Below are 18,551 nucleotides of genomic sequence, written 5' to 3' on the forward strand. Positions count from 1 at the left end.
GGTTCGCTAGCGTTTCAAAATCATCGGAGGACCTCATTCCACGGCGAAGATGCCTATATGTTATATGCTAATAGGCAAAATTTTCGTTTATCTTCCAAGGGTAATTCTAGAAAAAAGGTTAATGGGTGACAGATGATCCTCAATATAAAAAACGAACAAAGATTCTCCATTGGTCCGAAAAATGCTTACTTTGATCTCATAGAAACGAACAGTCGAAACCCTGCTCTTAAAACAAAGACAAAAACAAGCCATGAAAACAAGTCTATGTAGTTAAAGAACTTGTCCTTCATTTTCAATACAGTCGCTTATCGCGTAACTCACTTCATCTACCAACTCCGCGTACTGCTCAACAGTCGCCGCTATATTAGATGAGGTATTTGAATGAAGTGTTTACGATGGGATATATTGCTCGGAATTCACTCGGCTGGCTTTCTGCAGCTCTGAATCTAAAAGCCCCACACGTGCGGGTCTATTCAAAATTCTTAAGGTCAAAGATCCATCTTTCTACTCGTTGTCCTTTCCTTCGTTGCCAGGTCTATTGCCGTAGTATACATCCGTTTGCTCCATTTTGCCTTTTTTGGGAACTTTAGAATCTTCGGTAGGCTACTTTACCAGGTTTGCTCTATCACATCGCAGAATTGTGATCATTCCGAACCACTATAATACTATAATACTATTGTTCTTGCAGGCGATAAACATTTATTCAACAATTACACCATTCTTCTACCGGGCGTTTTTTTTTCCAATTTCGTTTATTTGGTAGGCTCAGGCGTGTATAACACTTTACGGAGCAATTGTTCTTTGTGATATATACAATCAATATCGTTTTATTATACGGTTAGTAAGAGGGGGGTAGAAGCCAGCGTACTCGTGGTGACTCGAGGTTAGTTTACAATGTTTAAGAATGGACGGGGCTTAGGATTTGGGATCAAGAAATTTCAGCTTCTCATCCGGGCATTTGGCGTCAGTGACGATGTGGCGTGTCGTCGTGCTCGAGGAATGGTTCGACTGGGAGCATCTTCCGGATGGCAAGAGCTATGGAGCTCTACGGAACAAAAAGGCAGAGACAGAACAAAAAAAAACTTTAAAGAAAGAAAAAAAAAATGTTAGATTTTGATGTCAGAAGCACAAAGAAAACTATAAATGGCCTGCATATAGACAACATCACGATCTCCCAAAACACCGCGAACTTCCCTGAAGGGTTGTTTACCTCGGGCCACAAGGGTATCCAATAATTGCTCTCTGGAGGCGTCATTTTCCGAGCAGGACCAAACTACGTGATCGATGTCATCATAACCGGCTCCGCACATACATAGGTTGCTATCGACAAGGTTTATTCTGTACAGATGTGCGTTTAGTGAATAGTGATTAGACATAAGTCTCGACATCCCGAGTAGACGAAAATAGCTCAATAATATCAAATGTTGATAAGATAGCAAAATGAGATATGGACATGATTGATATAAGAGATAAAAGATCAGACGACAATATCAATATTTCGCACTAAAATATCATGAGGAGATCAAGTTATGCTATTTGTAATAAGTGATCAATATCATGTGCCATTAGTTTGTTCTTATCCATAGCATACACAGTTCGAACGAAACCTGTGAATTTCCGTTCAAGTAGATGTAACAAATTGACCTCCGTGTTAAGCAACGTAAGGTTATAGGTTATTTTAAATTTACACGTGCTGTAATTTACGAGTTTATATTTTTAAAAGAAAAAAAATGCGACATGGGAATCGAACTTCAATCCACAGAGTGAGAGGCCACCTCGTTAGCCACTCGTGCATTTCAACTTCTTGAAAGCGAGCCGACCAAAGAGTATCAAGTTAAGCGTTCTGTCGATTTGATTATTCTTCATCAGACTGAACGACAACTTAAATTTACATGACACGGAAACTTCTTCGAGACGCGAATGTTTGAGACTCAGTATACTGAATACATCACAGATTTCTCGAAGGGATGTTATAAAATCATTGAGTTACAGCGATGAAATGCTGCGTTATGAGGGCCACTTTGTACAAACATCCGAATATTTCAATTTGATTGATGCTTATATGAATAAAATAACCGCCAGCTGCGGTTTGCATGAAATGGAATGGGATTTGTTTTGGTTTGTTTTGACAGCCACCTTCTCGCACAACAAGGTTTCCGTTAGACGCATGTAAAATTAAGTCATGTTGAATGGAAATATCAACGATTTTATCGTTTACATCACAGAAATTGAAAATTATGATCTAGTACACATTCTGTTACCAAATTTTACATTCAGTAAAGATTTCCGTCGTGGCTAATTTTCAGAATATTTTACTGTGTATCTTGATATTTAAATGGTATTTCGGTGCAAACTTTTGATATTGTTGTCTGTTCTTTTACCTCTTATATCAATCAAATCCATATCATGTTTTGTTATTCTGTTCATGGCTTCTGCCCGGGATCACGCGAATGAAGCCTCGACTTAAGTCCTCACCTCTGAACCACGCCTGCCCAGCCCTAGTAACATTTTAGTTTTATGTTGGTTTAATAACACTCTTGAAGAGTAAATTATGGTCTTCAAGAGCGTTATAAAACTTAAAATGTTACTTGGGAGAAACTTTTGGAACTATGGAAAATAGCCACCGTCCAAGTTCGTTGTGTGTCCAATTTCTTTGCCAACTTTGAAGAGTACTCTGACGGACTAATGGGAAAAACTCGTTGCTCGAGTATTGTCTATCATAAACTTCACCTTCCTGTGCGCCCACCTTTGCCAGCGAGTCTGCCTTCTCATTACCGTAGATTGAGCAGTGAGATGGGACCCAAACAAAGGTAATGTTGAATGATCTTTCGACTAAAACACGCATCTGCTCTCTTATGTTTGTAAGAAAGTAAGATGCGTGCTTAACAGGTTTCATCGATCTCGTGCCTCGATAGAACTAAGACTATCCGAGAAGATGAAATAATGGTCTACGGGCTGATTGGAAATTATCCCCAAAGCGAAGTTAATTGCTGCCAGCTCAGCAACATAAACCGAACACGGTTCCTGAAGTTTTCGGAAGGTGGTTGAAGTTACATTGAAAACACCGAAGCCAGTGGATCCGTTAATGCGAGAACCATCAGTGAAATATCTGTTGTTGCAATTGACATGTTCATATTTTTCTGAAAAAAGGGAGGGAATAGATATTTGTCGAAGATGATCTGGTATTTCTTGAATAGCGTATTTCATGGACAGATCGTATTCAATTGAGGAACTGTCGTTGGTGAAGTGAACTCGAGGTGGATTATAACACGGAAGACAAAGATCTGAAGAAATGTATCATTTTGGATCATTTTCTCCAATAATTTTCTCATGCATGATAGCATGGCAACCGGTCGGTATGAATTGTGATTAGACGCTGGTTTCCCAGGCTTTTGAATAGCTATTACTTTGACCTGTCGCCATTCAGGTGGCACAATGTTTTTTTTTTACCATTTCGTTTATTTATTAGGCTCAATTGTATAATAGAAAACTCTACGGAGCCGAAAACATTACAAACAATTTAAATAAATTCACGCATTTCTGCGGGAGGTCTTCTTCGGTGGAGATCGATCTATCGATCCTACCGTAACTAAACGGTCCCGTCGCTGACTCGTCGACTGCGCTTGCTGCTTCTTTTCCTCTTCCTCTCTCATTTTTCGATAGCAATCCGTATAGTCCTTTACCCCCTTCTTCACAAACCAGATTCGATCTGTATTGTTTTTAAATTCCATTGTTTCGGCCAGTTTCTCACGTTCCATCATCGAATTGGGAATTTCAAACGTATCCGATCGTTCAGCTGAATCGGTGTTCAGTACAACCATATCTTCTTCGGCGACTTCAACTACGTCATTTTTCGTTGCTTTCGTTGCTGCTCCGAATCCAATTACGACACCGGAGTATGTTTTCCGTTGTTCTTCTTGCATGTTCGATTCCTTCTTTCCAGCTTTCCTTTGTGGACACGCATCCTTCCGATGACCTTCCGCTCGACACAAAAAGCATTTGTTTCGCAAATCTTGTTAAAACACCTTTCCCTTCCAATTTGATACCGATACCGATGCTGGAATCTCCTTTTCCACATCGATGTACACGCCTCTCACGCCGGTGTACATGTGATCCAGACCTAAGTTTGGCGGGAATTTTTACCGAATCACACGATCCACTTTCCCATACTCCAGAAGACACTGTTTCAGCTCGTTATCGGGCAACTCCGGCGGCAAGTCAAATACTCTGACGTATCGAACATTGCTACCGGCGATCGACATCTTTACTTCCACTGACATCCCGCTGCTGTACTGAAATTTACGTGGTTCCATGTTTTTCTCCAGTGACTCTTGCATTGCATGCATCGAAACAAACTTCACACACAGCGAACGATCTATCGAGGATTTGTACACCGTTTCCATTAAAGATACATCGGTATCTAATTGTCGCACAAACCCGGCAATTTCTACCCACGTTGGTCGGGGAGCGGTAGGTGGGAAACGAAACTGCACAGTATTAACGATCATTTCGCAACTCGTACGGATGAGAACCGATAGACAAAGCGACACAGTGCTGTCTGGTACCTACAGTCACTATACCTACAACAATCCAAAAGCAAACTAATAGACGTCCGCGCGCGGCGAGAGCAAAACAACAACTGTGGCACAATGTTGTACTCCATGAAACAGTTGTACAGGTCAAGTAATCGTCTTTTTGCGATATCTGGGAGGTTTTTAAGAAGATTGATTGTGATGTTATCGCACCCCGGAGCAGAGTTATTCGATGAAAGAAGAGACATAGAAAGTTCCAGCATTGTGAATGGTCCACCCAAAGAACCGGGATCAGTGACTGATTCTCGAAATAGCGGTTCTGCTGGTACGGAATCTGGGCAGACCTTTTTTGCGAAGTTGAATATCCATCGATTGGAGTATTCTTCACTCTCATTGGTGGAAATGCGGTTCCGCATGTTGCGAGCCGTTTTCCAAAGTGTTGTCATTGAGGTTTCTCGTGACAGTCCCTCGACAAAACGTCGCCAGTAGCTACGTTTTTTTTGCCTTGAGTAGATTTTTGAGTTTTCTTTCGAGCCTCAAATACTCTTCAAAAAGCTCTGACCTTCCGTGTTTACGGAAGGCCTTGAAAGCATCAGATTTCTCAGAATACAAATTAGTACATTCATCATCCCATCCAGGAGTGGCTGGTCTTCTAATGACAGATGTACTTGGAACGCGTCGTTTCTGAGCTTCTAGTGCGCTTTTTTGAATCAACTCAATAAGGAATCGATATTCATCCAAAGGTGGAAGATTATCAGTTGAGTCAATACCAATTTTTACCGCCAGTGTTCAAAATATTCAAATTGAAATCGCCACACAAATCATAGAAAATAGGCGCTCTATAATCGTCATACGTTTCGCCCCATCCAATACCATGTGCGTTCATATCACCCAATATCAATACTGGAGATGATAGAAGGGAGACTGCGCTCCAAAAATGTCGACGATTAATAGAGGCATTTGGAGGAATGTACACTGAAGCTATGCAAAGATCTTTATTCTTCACATTTACTTGGCGACGATTTCTAAGCCGGGAACAGTCGGAATGGGAATTCTGTAGAAGGAGTAGCATTTTTTGATCCCCAAAAGAACGCCACCATAATGATCATCCCGATCTTGGCGAATAATATTAAAATCGTGGAAGTTGATTTCATCTTCAGAAGAAAGCCATGTTTCACAGAGTGCAAATATATCGCAATCGAAATTGCGAATCAAAAACTTGAACACGTCTAATTTATTTTTCAGACTATGACAGTTCCCCTGCAGCACAGTGATTGTATCTTGGGTATTGGCCGTATTATCCATCGAAAGATACAATTCCTGTAAGAAGGGGCCATGAAACAGTCAATTGCTTCAGATAACTTTCCACTGTTGGTATAAAAAGGTCAATGATAGGCCTCAATGAATTCGGAATATTGAATAATTTCAAAAAACGGTCCACAAGGTCCTTAAAGGAGATCAATCCTCGCTTGGACGGAATAATTTTACTAGAAGTGCGAATTACTTTTTTCTTTCGTTGATTCTTCCTAGCCGGATGTTTCTTCGAAACATCGGATTTTGGCAATGGCGGGAATGCTTTACTGCAACTAGGATCAAAAGAAGCAGTAGGGACAGGTTGCTTCGGGATTTTAAATAAACCCCCATTACCTTCAGATTTTGCCAAGCTTTTATGGATGATTTTTGTTCTCTTGCGGCGCGATCCCGGGGAAGACGGTTGCTTCCTCTTTTCGGGCACGTGTACCTCCGCAGGATCATCGATATCGGCTGCGTCAGAGTCCAATTCATCAATGGATATGGAATCATAATAATCACTTACACGAACGGTGGCTGAAATAGCAGTCGATGCAGTAGCTGTGGCGGATGTGTCTTGCGACTTAACCATTTCCGCATACGACTGCTTGGAGCGCTGTACCAACGAGCGCTTCACTTTTTGGGTGCGCTTTTTGTACACCGGGCATTCCTGCAAACCATGGGGAGGATTCAAACCACAATAAGCACATTTTGTTGCCTGTTGCTGGCAGGACTCCTCCCGATGCCTTTCAGAACATTTGCCACAACGTGGTTTGTTGTCACAAAGCTCGGCAGTGTGACCAAGTTGTTTGCAATTGGTACAATTAAATACCCTTGGCACAAAAAGACGCACCGGAAATAGCATGTTTTCAATATCAACATATTTTGGGAGCATCGAACCGGCGAACGTCACCCGAAGCGAACCTGACTTGGAATATTCCTTCTTTCCATCTACCGTGGCTGCTGAATGCAATTCCTTGCAGTCCAGAATATCCACGGTAGACTCCATTGCATTCTTTAGGCGGCCTTTTCCCGCAAGTACATCCTTGCAAGTCAGGCTCGCTGCGTTGATCACACCTTCAATTTCGACCTCCCGCGAGGGGACATAAACCATATATTCAACATTGTACGCCCTGTCGCCAGCAATTTCATTCGCCACCTGGTATGTAGGTGCGGTGATGCGTAATTTGTTCCTGTTGATCTGGCTAAAATCAAGCTTCGGAAAACGACGCGTCAAATCTCGTTTAATGCCGAGAAAATCTAGGCTTTTTACTTTCTGCCGAAAGTAAACAACCCAAGGCCCAAATGAAGCCGCATGGTAAATCGTGTGCGTCCTCCATCTTTAGCAGGCACATTGCCTTCTCCAGTCTCTGTCTCCATTCTCACCCCGCAAGGTGGAAGGATAATTTTGCTTATACTAACTTAAAACTAATAGCAAATTAAAAAAAAAACTTATAAAAATACTAATTTGATTAATTCTAAGCAGTCCCACTCTGTATTAAACAGAAGGGAGAGCAATAAAAGTTTTGCCACTTATCTGCCCCTGCTGCTGTAGGTAGCAGCAGTAACAATAACAATAGCGTGCTTCACTGGCGTCGCCAGAAGCAGCTACTTCACTCGCCGACAGTGATCGCCTTGGATCCGTAGGTAGGAGCGCACCACACAATAGCCTTTTCACTACCGAACACAATCCGCGATGAGACACAGCACACACGCACGTCTGGCTCGTTCGAACTATCGGCACGGAATGAATACCGGGCGTTTTACCAACGTAGAGGAAGAATCTTTTGAATGCGGACGTCCCGAGTAACACACATGTTGTAGAGCAGTTACACTAACTCAAATGCGACCAAATTTGGTCACATTTAAGTTGCTGCAACCAAATCCACGTGAGTTTTGTTACTAGGGGTCCCACCTCACAACAAAATGAATCTTCTTACAGGCATCCCACCAAAGCAGGGGAAGAAACTTGAATGCGGGCGTCTCACCTCGCAGAATTGGGATCAATCCAATCCACAATGAAACCACCAAGAAACAGACGTCTCATACAACATATGTTCTATTGTTCACCTTTTTAACGGTTGATTCATTTTTTTGTAGGCGGTCAATTAGCCATCGATGGCGCTTCCATCGGATTTATTTGTGTTTGACGTTTGCACACTACCGCCATCTGGATGCCGCTTACCCACACACAATCTAGGGGAACGGTTCGGCACTTCATCCCATAGCTCCTATTTCCATCCCATCAAAAACAAAGCAATGAAAAGGAATTTGAATTGTTTCTTATTTTTGTAATTTTTTTCAGCAGTGTTGTTAGCAAAAAGAAGCGAGGAGATTGGTGCTGTATTTCTTTGTTTTGCGATGAGATGAATATATGTTCAGTGAGATGGAAAACGGAACAGTTCCCATATTTAACATGGGTTGGTAATGTTTCCGTGACGATGATTTTGATTGCATTTCGTTCTGTGAGATGTCTGTTTCTCTGTGATAACACCATTCTTCTAACGGGCGTCCTACCCACACAAAGGGAAAAGTCACCACGCAGAGTCGTGATCCATCCGACCCTCAATAACTCCATCCTTCTCCCGGGCGTCAAATGAACGCAGAGGAAGAAACATTTGCGGGTGTCCCATCACACATAATTGTGATATATCCACAGCTACACCAATCAAACTCTGTTTATTGAACTACTTTTCCTACGACCCTGAGACAAGACTTGCATGGACGATTCTTCTTTTTCTTTATTTGACCAGCGATTTTAAACTCTTTCACCTAATTCTTACATTGATACTTCTTAGCAATATCGGGAATAAAACACAAATTCATAACTGTTTTATAATAAGCTGCCTGGCTATGTCGGAGTACTTTTCAAAGTGAAGAAGTCTTCGCTAACCATAAAAAGTTTACTATCTACAAAACGCTAATTAGGCCGGCAGTCCTTTACAGGTATAATACCAGGGCAATGCTCGCGGAGGACCAACGCGCAATTGGAGTTTTCGAAAGGAAAGTGTTGCGAGCCACTTTTGGCGGGGTGTAGATGAAAGACGCTTCATGGAGGTGGCAACTGAACGAGGGTTTGAAAAATCCATCCATCGTTAACATACTTTATGAATGGCTTCATGAGTTACATCTGATTTAATCAAAGAACCAAATCAGGTGGTATTGAAAAAAATGTTCAAATGTTGGTGGGCCAAGGAATTGATAGAAAATATCGCATAATAAGCGACCCCAGTGTATACCAAAAGCCGAATTGTAACGTATCGGATACGATAGGTGAGAGTAGCTCATAGAATCATGAATAATAATTATTAATCCACATCTTTGATCACATCATGCTACTCGTGTTATTTTTTTGTTTTGTTTTTTGAGAAAACACAAAAAAATTTCTTGGTATTCTAACGAGTACCAATGCATATTTCGATGTACGCCCTTATCACCAAGTAATCCAGGACTTCCGAACTATTCGTACTCACTTATTGTCCATGCATTATTATGCTGCACGTACTACATCTCATCAGGGAGAGCATCGTAAAGCTATCTCGAACAAGTTACTCAAGTCGTCTTGCCTTGGTCGGAGCAACATTCATGCACTCTTTTATTGCTACCCTGGATAAGAAATGCAGAACAGCAACACGAACATGAAATAAAAATGTTTATGATTGTCGAGTCCACTCGTACTCACATTCTTGAGTTAATTTCTTTCCACGTGGTATTGTCGTACCATCTACGGAAGGACTCGGGTGGAAAAAAATGTAGAATTTGCTGATAGAATCTCCATTTTCTGACAGACTTCCGAATCGCTAACAGCTTCCGTAGACCATAGACTGCAAAAACTGCATACTTAAACTTTTCAAGTGAATATTCACTGGTAGAAGCTGCATCCGACAGTATGCTGATTTAAACGTGCATTCCATACCGCATGCATGAATTTAATCTAAAAACTGCACACAAAACAGCACGACAACCACAGTGGCTGTCTCCAGCACGCCTTTAGCTCTAAAAGGCGAACAAAAATGCATTCTCAAAGCCGCGCACCCGTACATAAACACGTACATTGGCTCATTAATAATGGGTCCGGTCGCAATGCCATCCAAGTACGAAAAAAATCTCCCTGGAAAAATAGAGGGGGTGGGGATGCACCATAACCAAGTGGGGGTATGTGTGAACAATATCGTTTCCACATGTTGGTACTTCCTGTTATCTTCTTTATATTGAGGAAATGCAACAAATATCCACATTTCGTTGTGATTTTAAATCATTTCGATTAACTCTTTGTAGCCTATGCTGATTGGTTTGGTTTCGTGTTTGCGCTTTAAACATGCAAATCAATTGAAATCTGTAAAAAAAATAATTTGTGGAAAGCAATCAAAATTTGATAAGCGGTCGTATATTAATTATGTAAGCAATTTTTCCAGGTTTTTCGACAACCCAAACCCCTCCCCCTTCTTCTATACAAATGATTTTATGTTTATATTTATGTTATTATACTAAATATTAATATTTGTTTTATATAAGGTACGTAAGAAAACGACACCCCACAAGTGCTTACGTAATATGTGTAAACGACCCAAATAGAAGAATAATGGATATTTCCTAGAAGTTAATGATGGATTAGGGTTTATTCCGTCAATACCGCATTCATAATATTGCATACCCCTATGACCAAGCATAATCATTTCACGGAAGAGCAAACCGAAAGATGAAGATGGAGAAAATAAACTAACTTGCATTTCGTACCACCTCCGCCGTCGTCATTGTCGTCATCATCCTTGCAGTCCTCCAAGCAGCGTTCTTCCTCATTAATAAAAAAGCAGAGTGCAGACTTTCAGTATGGAGGAACGAGTCATTTCGTGGGTTGGAAAAACAAATGCTTGAACCACAACATCGCCGGCCATCCACCGAAAGAGTTTAGCTCTGAAACCATCTCACCCAACGAACGAAGAAAAAAAAAGTCCAACAGTGTTCTAAATTATGGAGAAAACATTTTGCTCGTCTTATTTATTTAAAAAGTGAATTCAACGAAGTCGTCTAACCCGAAACGTTCGGGTGTGCAGAAGTTGCACAAGCTACCAAGCTAGTTCCGGTGTTGGCATGCAAGATAGCCATTCCATGGGGCACGTCATTCGACTATTGAAGCGTGTTGGGGAAACCCAACCATTCGACTCCAGTTACGACCGGCTGGCTGCTGAGGGAATTGACGTACTTGCAGTTCTTGAGATATGTTGTTTTTTTTTTGTTTCTGGCGCAATTGGCAAATAGAGGAGCAGTAAACGTTTTACGATCGTTTAAATGAATTTAAATTTTGTGTCGAACACGTCGTTTTCGAGAGCAGATGTATAAAAACATTCTGTTTAATTTTCCATTTCACTGTAACGAATTTATATATCATCTCGAAAAAAAAGAATGAAACATCAACCTTTCGGAGATTTTCGCCAAAACACGTTACCACTGCTGCAAAAATTACAAGAATGGAAAACAAATCAAATTACTTTTTATACTTGTTAATTTTTGTTGAACATTAACCCTAGATGGATAATTTATATGTTTGTTTTATTTATTTCCCATAGGCCTAAAGCCGGAGACGAGCCAGCCTAGGGCTGAAAGTATAAAGATTTTTAAAAAGCCTAAAGCCGAAGTGACCGTAGACATCTTTCCGTACGAATATGAGGTGAACCGGTCAAGGGCCGAAAACCTCATTAATAAAGACAATAAAAAAAAATCTTTCCGTACTGCTCGGACCAGGGTTTCGACTTTTCGTTTCAATGAGACCAAAGCAAGCGTTTTTCGTACCAAGGGAAAATCTTATTTCGTTGTTTATGTTGAGGATCATCTTTCACCCATCAATCTTTTCTCTAGAATTAGCATTGGAAGATGAACGAAAATCTTGCCTATTAGATGAAAATCCTTTTTCGTTTCATTACTTTTACCTCTCACTCACTTTTCGCGAGAATTATCGCAGAACAATTACAAAATTGTATGGCCGCGCCGGGATTCGAACCCAGAATAGTAACAATAATAGCTGTTGGGATGCGCTTACTTTAGCCACACCACCACGCTATCTGTATGAAAGGGTTAAGTTATTTGTTCCACATAAGCTACTACCATTTGCATTGATGATGTCACGAAAAGACTCGAACATGAAAGAAAAAGAGCAAACCAACGTTTAGCGGCAATCGAAGTGAGCGAAAAATTGTTATCACTCTCCAGGCTGTTTTTCTTTCCCGAAAAGCGATTTCTCCCCGAAAACTTTCGTGAGGGAAAATCAAGTGCTCCTGAGATTGAGTGAGCACTACGAACCCTGGCTCGGACCATAGCCGCACGGGACAATCTACGAAACCCAACGGAACTAATTTTGTCCTCTTCAGTCTAGACCTGTGCGCCGATGTACTTTGAACCGGCCGCGGCGTGAACGCAATTTTCTAACGGCGGCGGTGGCTTAGCCGGCGCCCCGCCGCGATTGCTTTCGGCGACGGCGGCTCCGATCGGCGTGATTCAATTTTTTTTTGTCAGCCCTTGGCTGGCTCACCTCTTAATGATTCAAAATTATCATTTTGTTGATCAATACCTTTTTTGAATATTATTTGCATGTCTCGTGCATTAATGGCAAAAAGCATAATTTATATTGTTCGCTGTTAAGTAATCCTTCAATATCATGAGAAAATTCACCTAAGATTCATTCAAAAATTTCTTCAGGAATTTCTTAACTATCTTATCCAGTGATTTCTTCCGGAATTCTTCTTCAAAATTATTCATGAATTTCTTTAACAGTTCTTCCTTATCCTGGCGTTCATAAAGCAAGGCCATGCAGAAGATAACTGAATCCATTTCATGGCACGGCGTAAGTTATTTTTTGAACTTCCCTATGTCTATGAAAACCATCTTGTTAGTGTTATGACACAGGAATGCAAAAATAGGTTTTCTAATTAGAAACCTCGCAGATAAAAACTGTAGAACCTCGATAAAAGAAATTGGTATGAACTAGCCTTGCATAAGAGGTAAAATACCAAAAAATGATAGGGGAGGAGGTTCGGTTGTGGGCACCCTTTTGAGTTTGGTCCATAACTTTGGCCCTGGTTGATATTATGCCGACATTTGTCTAGCAATGGAAAACTAGACGTATAACCTTAGTATGATTTCATCGATTTGAAAAAAATAATGACAAATTAGAAAATTTGACATTTTTGGACATTTCGATTTTGTGGTTCGGTTGTGGGCACCTTTGAAAACTTAGCTAAAAATAAAAAAAGAATTAATAAAAACCACCCAGATTTAAAGACAAGGAATAGTTTATTCATTCTAATAGCCAGGAGACACTAAGAAACTCAAATCAATCCACTTAGCAATGTTGATGCCTTCCTTGGTGCATTAAGGAGAATGTTGAAAAAAATCTCATAAGAAGGTCTAAAATAGCCCTTTAGGTAAGAGGGTTTCAATTCTTCATTGATTTACGTTTTATTGGTATGCATCACAGTCAAAAAAAATCCTGATTAATCACCCTACCGGTAATAGTGCCTTTCTCGTTCATTACACAAAATAGTATTTTGGCCATAAATTCTGATCCCATAGTCCGATCTGACCAATTTTCAATATGAAACAATGGGAAAGGATTCCCCGTAAAATGCAACTTGTTGCAAGCAAATCGGTCAAGCTTTGTTCCAAAAAGTGTGTGTTTAATAACTAGAATGCCCAAAGAACAAAAATATTAAATAAACTCATTATTTCAATCAATTATGTCTAAATAATTATAAAAACTGCATAAAAACGTAATTAAAAATAAGTTTAGGGACAACTAAAACGATATTGAATGATTTATCAATAAAATGAGGGTGCCCACAACCGAACCAATAAGGGTGCCCACAACCGAATTTCACAGACTTTTTGGAATGTGAAGAAAAAAAAATTCCCGCTTAAATTTTGATGGCAATCGTCATTGAGCCTCAAAATAGATTAAATTTACTGGATACATATGCATTAGAACTAGTTTTTGAATTAAATCACTTCAATTTATGACACTTTGAAAAAGGCCAAACAAAACTTTCATGTTGTTTTTTTTTTGTAAAAAAAAAGATTTGTTGCTAGTTCAAAGTAGAGATGCCCATCCGGTTTGATATTGAGCACAAAACATCATGCTACTATAGCAAACAAATGACGGTTGTCAGTTTGACAGCATCTCTTATCTGTCAAAAGATACATAGGGGTGCCCATAACCGAACAGTGCCCACAACCGAACCTCCTATTTCAATACCAAACGAATAATAATTGGTTATGCATTTGGTATTGAAATTCAATGACTTATGTATTGTGCATATTAGTTTTTGGTTTTATTCCTTTGGTATTTTACCTTTTATTTAGGGCTAGTTCTTAACAGAGTATGGTATCAATAACAGAATTAGGTATTATTGAGCCAATTTCTCCTGCTCGGGAAGTGCTTGATGAACACCAAGCTGCGATACGACAATATTCTAATGGAGATATCTGTTATGCCAACAAAAAAAGATCAGATGATAGAATTCCTTCATTTGATACAGAAATTTACAGGAGCTGATGATTCAGATCTTCTGGATAAGGGAATCGCCAAAACTCATAGATGAGGAGTTTTTAAGTGAATTGCAAAACTGAGAGTATAAACCACCCTCCCCCACAATTCCACAGGAAATCTTGTAGAAGGAACTTTATAGAAGTCCTATCGAAGGAATTCCCAAGAAGCCAAGTGTTATGACCGGAGATGCGAATGATAGGGACTTTTCATTTTTGCTTATGTGCTTCTTGACAATCATTGCAATTGGAATGCATTGGAAGACTGATAAGCAGATCTATTGATTTGACATTTATAATAAACCAAAGCCTTCTATGTTATCATTATCACTCTGTCTATCACTACACCAAGGAGAAGAAATTTCTTATAATACAAAGGATAAGATTCGTGAGGAAGAGAAAGAATTTCTAGGATGAGGTGAGCAATTCTCCAAGATCCTCGAAAGAAAAATTCCTCCGAATTCCTTAAGGAGGAATTGATCCTTATTTCTGGGGGTGGTATTCCACTAAATTCGTGCGAGCGGAATTGCCCTGATCGTTAATTGCATATTCCTCAAATTCCTGAATAGTACCTATTCTGGAGAATTTTTGAAGAAATTTTATTAATTTAATAATCGTCATCTGACGTCTGATGTCTCAATGACTATAATAATAAAAATGTCTCCTAATTCTAATTATTATACAAACATGGATAAAATATACTCATAATACTGCAGTCAAAATACATAAAAGATACATACAAAACAATAAAACAGGACTTAGCAATCTTCAGTAAAGAGACAAACCAGCGTTGGACTGAACGTCTCCTTGAAAAAGAATCGAAAAAAAAACTTCCGTTTTTGTGTTAATTGATGCCTTGAGAATATGCTGCGAAAGATGAGAAGAATTTATCGAGCAGGAATTTCCCAGAGTCCTAGGAAAATAGTTCAGAATTTAGGGGGTTAAAGTTTCCTGAAATTCTTGGAGGGAAAATTCTTCATAATTTCTGAAAGGATAAATAATCAGAACTTCTTCTTGTCAAGAATTCATAGAGAAAGTGTAACCCTATATTCTTGAAATATGGGTTTCCCAGAACTCCTAAAGAAGGAATTTCGCAAAATTTCTGGGAGGTAATTTACTCAGAATTAAAGAATCAAAAGTTATTATCAAAATTCTTAGTGTGGGAATTCTCCCGAAATCTTGGAGGAGTCTTGAATCCCCGGAATTTCTGTCATTGTCAGAAATGCTATGCTGATCACCGTATCGAATCATCTGATGGCACATTACATCATGTCTGTCCTTGGTTACAAAGTATCTGGAAAATTAAGTTCGATAAACCAGTGAAGAATTACGCTTCTGCCTGACTTTGTGTTCCACGTCGTTCAAATACAATGATCCAGAATCTTTTCATTTTTTAAGCTTCTCTCGAGCAAGTAAAATATTAAGCCCAACGGATCGTTTTCCAATCTTTAAGGTAATTAGTAAAGACTCATCCTTACCGATACAGAAAAAAACATGAATCCCAGCTCATACAAGAATTGCCTGTAGTAGGCCCTTAGGGCGATGCCAGAGTGAACGCGACGTGCGATGCGACGCGACGCGACAGTGCAATTTGACAGCCTGTTGATAATGATTGTTATTCTTTTACGTGAGTCGCGTCGCGTCGCATCGCACGTCGCGTCTACTCTGGCGGGCACCTTATGCTGATTGTGGTTCATAGGATTAAGTTCTCCAAAGCCAGAATCCCCAACACTAATGTCACTGTGTAGGATGTATAAAATAAAAGTGGGTGGGAATCCAGTTGCAGAAAAAACATCACAAACACTGCGTGAGAAATACAACGGCTTCACGCACACTTTTATTCATTTGGAGATCTCAATTGAATTGGAAGAGCGTTCAAGAATTTTTCTATTACAGTTCATCCAAGAACTTCGGCCTGAAATCTTGCATGGGGGGCGACCGCCAAAGCAGTTACCTTTTTTTCAAAATGGATAATGCGGTCACAAATCCATAGAACCAAATTGGATATGTTCTCAAATATTTTATTCCAGGTCTACCAAGAATTTCATCGGATATACGCCCTATTGGCTATTAGATCTTTCCAAAAATGGTTCATGCTCTATGTAATCCATATAACCAAATTGGATAAGCCTTGAACAAGAAGTCAAATGCTATTTGATCTAAATAGTCGCTAAACAACAGCATGTTCACTTCGAGAAGAAGCAAATAGCGCATGTTTTATTTTAAAAAGGAGCTAATAGATCTTTCATTACCTTAAGGTCTATACTCCACGGAATTCTTGGGTTACCTGTAATGGAACACATGTTGAAGGTATGTCCAATTTGATTCATGAATCGCTAGGAATACTGATATATAGGCTGAAAAAAAAGATATTTTAGTTACAAGATAAACATTGTCGCTGTCGTCGGATCATCTTTTGCTGGCGAGGATAAGGGATCTAGATGTCAATGAAGGAAAAATACTTACGATTTGATAGTTAGGTACCGACCATGTTTCGGACAACATAACAAAGGGAACCGAAGCGACAATCTTTATCTGGTAACTAAAATATCTTTTGCAGAAATCAACGATTAATCAACGATTTAATCATGATTAATGAATAATGAGTAATTTAATCATTTTTCAGTAATCATAAGGCCGATACAAATTTATGTGTCATAAGACGAGTTTGTACAATCCCATTTATTTCCACCACTTAATTGTACCTTGACAGATACGTATTTCAACCTCAACAGTAAAGTCGTCTTCAGTGTCTCGTACTTGACTCGACTTGAAGAAAATGATAGATAAGTACCTAGATAAATTATTATACCTACGCATAGTATAAATAGTGTAAGCTGCGATCATTTTCTTCAAGTCGAGTCAAGTACGAGACACTGAAGACGACCTTACTGTTGAGGTCGAAATACGTATCTGTCAAGGTACAATTAAGTGGTGGCATCAAATGGGATTGTACAAACTCGTCTTATGACAAGTGAAGACATTCCACTAAGAAGCTCAAAATAATTCTCTTAATTAAATTTATTTTATGTCCAACAGCTCTCGGAAAGTACGAGGGGGGGAGGAACAAAAAAAAGTCCAAAAATTAAATTAAAATTAAAAATGTTAATGGAAAATGATAGCAAAGAATATGAATATTTATAACATATTTATCCAGTAGTGAATTTAGCACAAACTTATAATTTTAAAAAATACTGGAACTGTAGAATATTTTGTTTTTTTTTTTTCTTTTTGGAAAAGTGCTGTTTTGCAGATGGACTCTTAACTGTTGGAACAATAACAACAAAAATTTTAGTACTGCCAGAATTATAAACTTTTTTTTAAGTCAAGTATGAAACTCAAACCCATGCTGAGGGTGGCTGGGTTCGATTCCCGGTGCCGGTCTAGGCAATTTTCGGATTGGAAATTGTCTCGACTTCCCTGGGCATAAAAGTATCATCGTGCTAGCCTCATGATATACGAATGCAAAAATGGTAACTTGGCTTAGAAACCTCGCTGTTAATAACTGTGGAAGTGCTTAATGAACACTAAGCTGCGAGGCGGCTCTGTCCCAGTGTGGGGATGTAATGCCAATAAGAAGAAGATGAAACTCAAACTGGTTGAACAAATGGGGGCAATGGTCAGATGTACTTTTGAAATCACAGACATGTTGTGGCATTCATTAAGTGGGATCCAATTCTCACACACTCACTCTTGTGTTCTGATCTCCATCCTTGACATCAGCTCAAGTCTGATTCCTATCGACTTCGTTTATTTATCTGTTAAGGTTTCGTCGCCAGGAGATCCTAGGTTTGCCTCTGCTACGATGTTCTGCCGGATTCCTGTGTATTCGGGGTTTGGTGCATTGCCTGAACCGATTGGATCTCCATCTTCAATGTTGATCTTGGTCCGTCGCCCGTTGTTTGGTTTTGACTTCCGACCTTCTCCAACCGCACAGTTGAAGTTGTTCACATCCAACGATTTGGTCTTGTTGACGTTGATGAGTGGGAGCGTACGGTCAGGTCATTCAATTTGCTCTACATGGTAGAGCACTGTTGCGTTGATAAGGCAGTATCATCATCTGGATTGAGGTCGTTCGATTGCTCTATGGTGGTGGGCTGATAGAGCGGTCCATGAATTCGTCGATTTCGATGGGCAACAGCAACATTCTTGCTACACTCTAGCGAATCCATTGTGCAGGACTCTGTGGTCAAT

The sequence above is a fragment of the Armigeres subalbatus genome, chromosome 2, assembly GCF_024139115.2.
Source record: "Armigeres subalbatus isolate Guangzhou_Male chromosome 2, GZ_Asu_2, whole genome shotgun sequence".
Lineage (NCBI taxonomy): Eukaryota > Metazoa > Arthropoda > Insecta > Diptera > Culicidae > Armigeres > Armigeres subalbatus.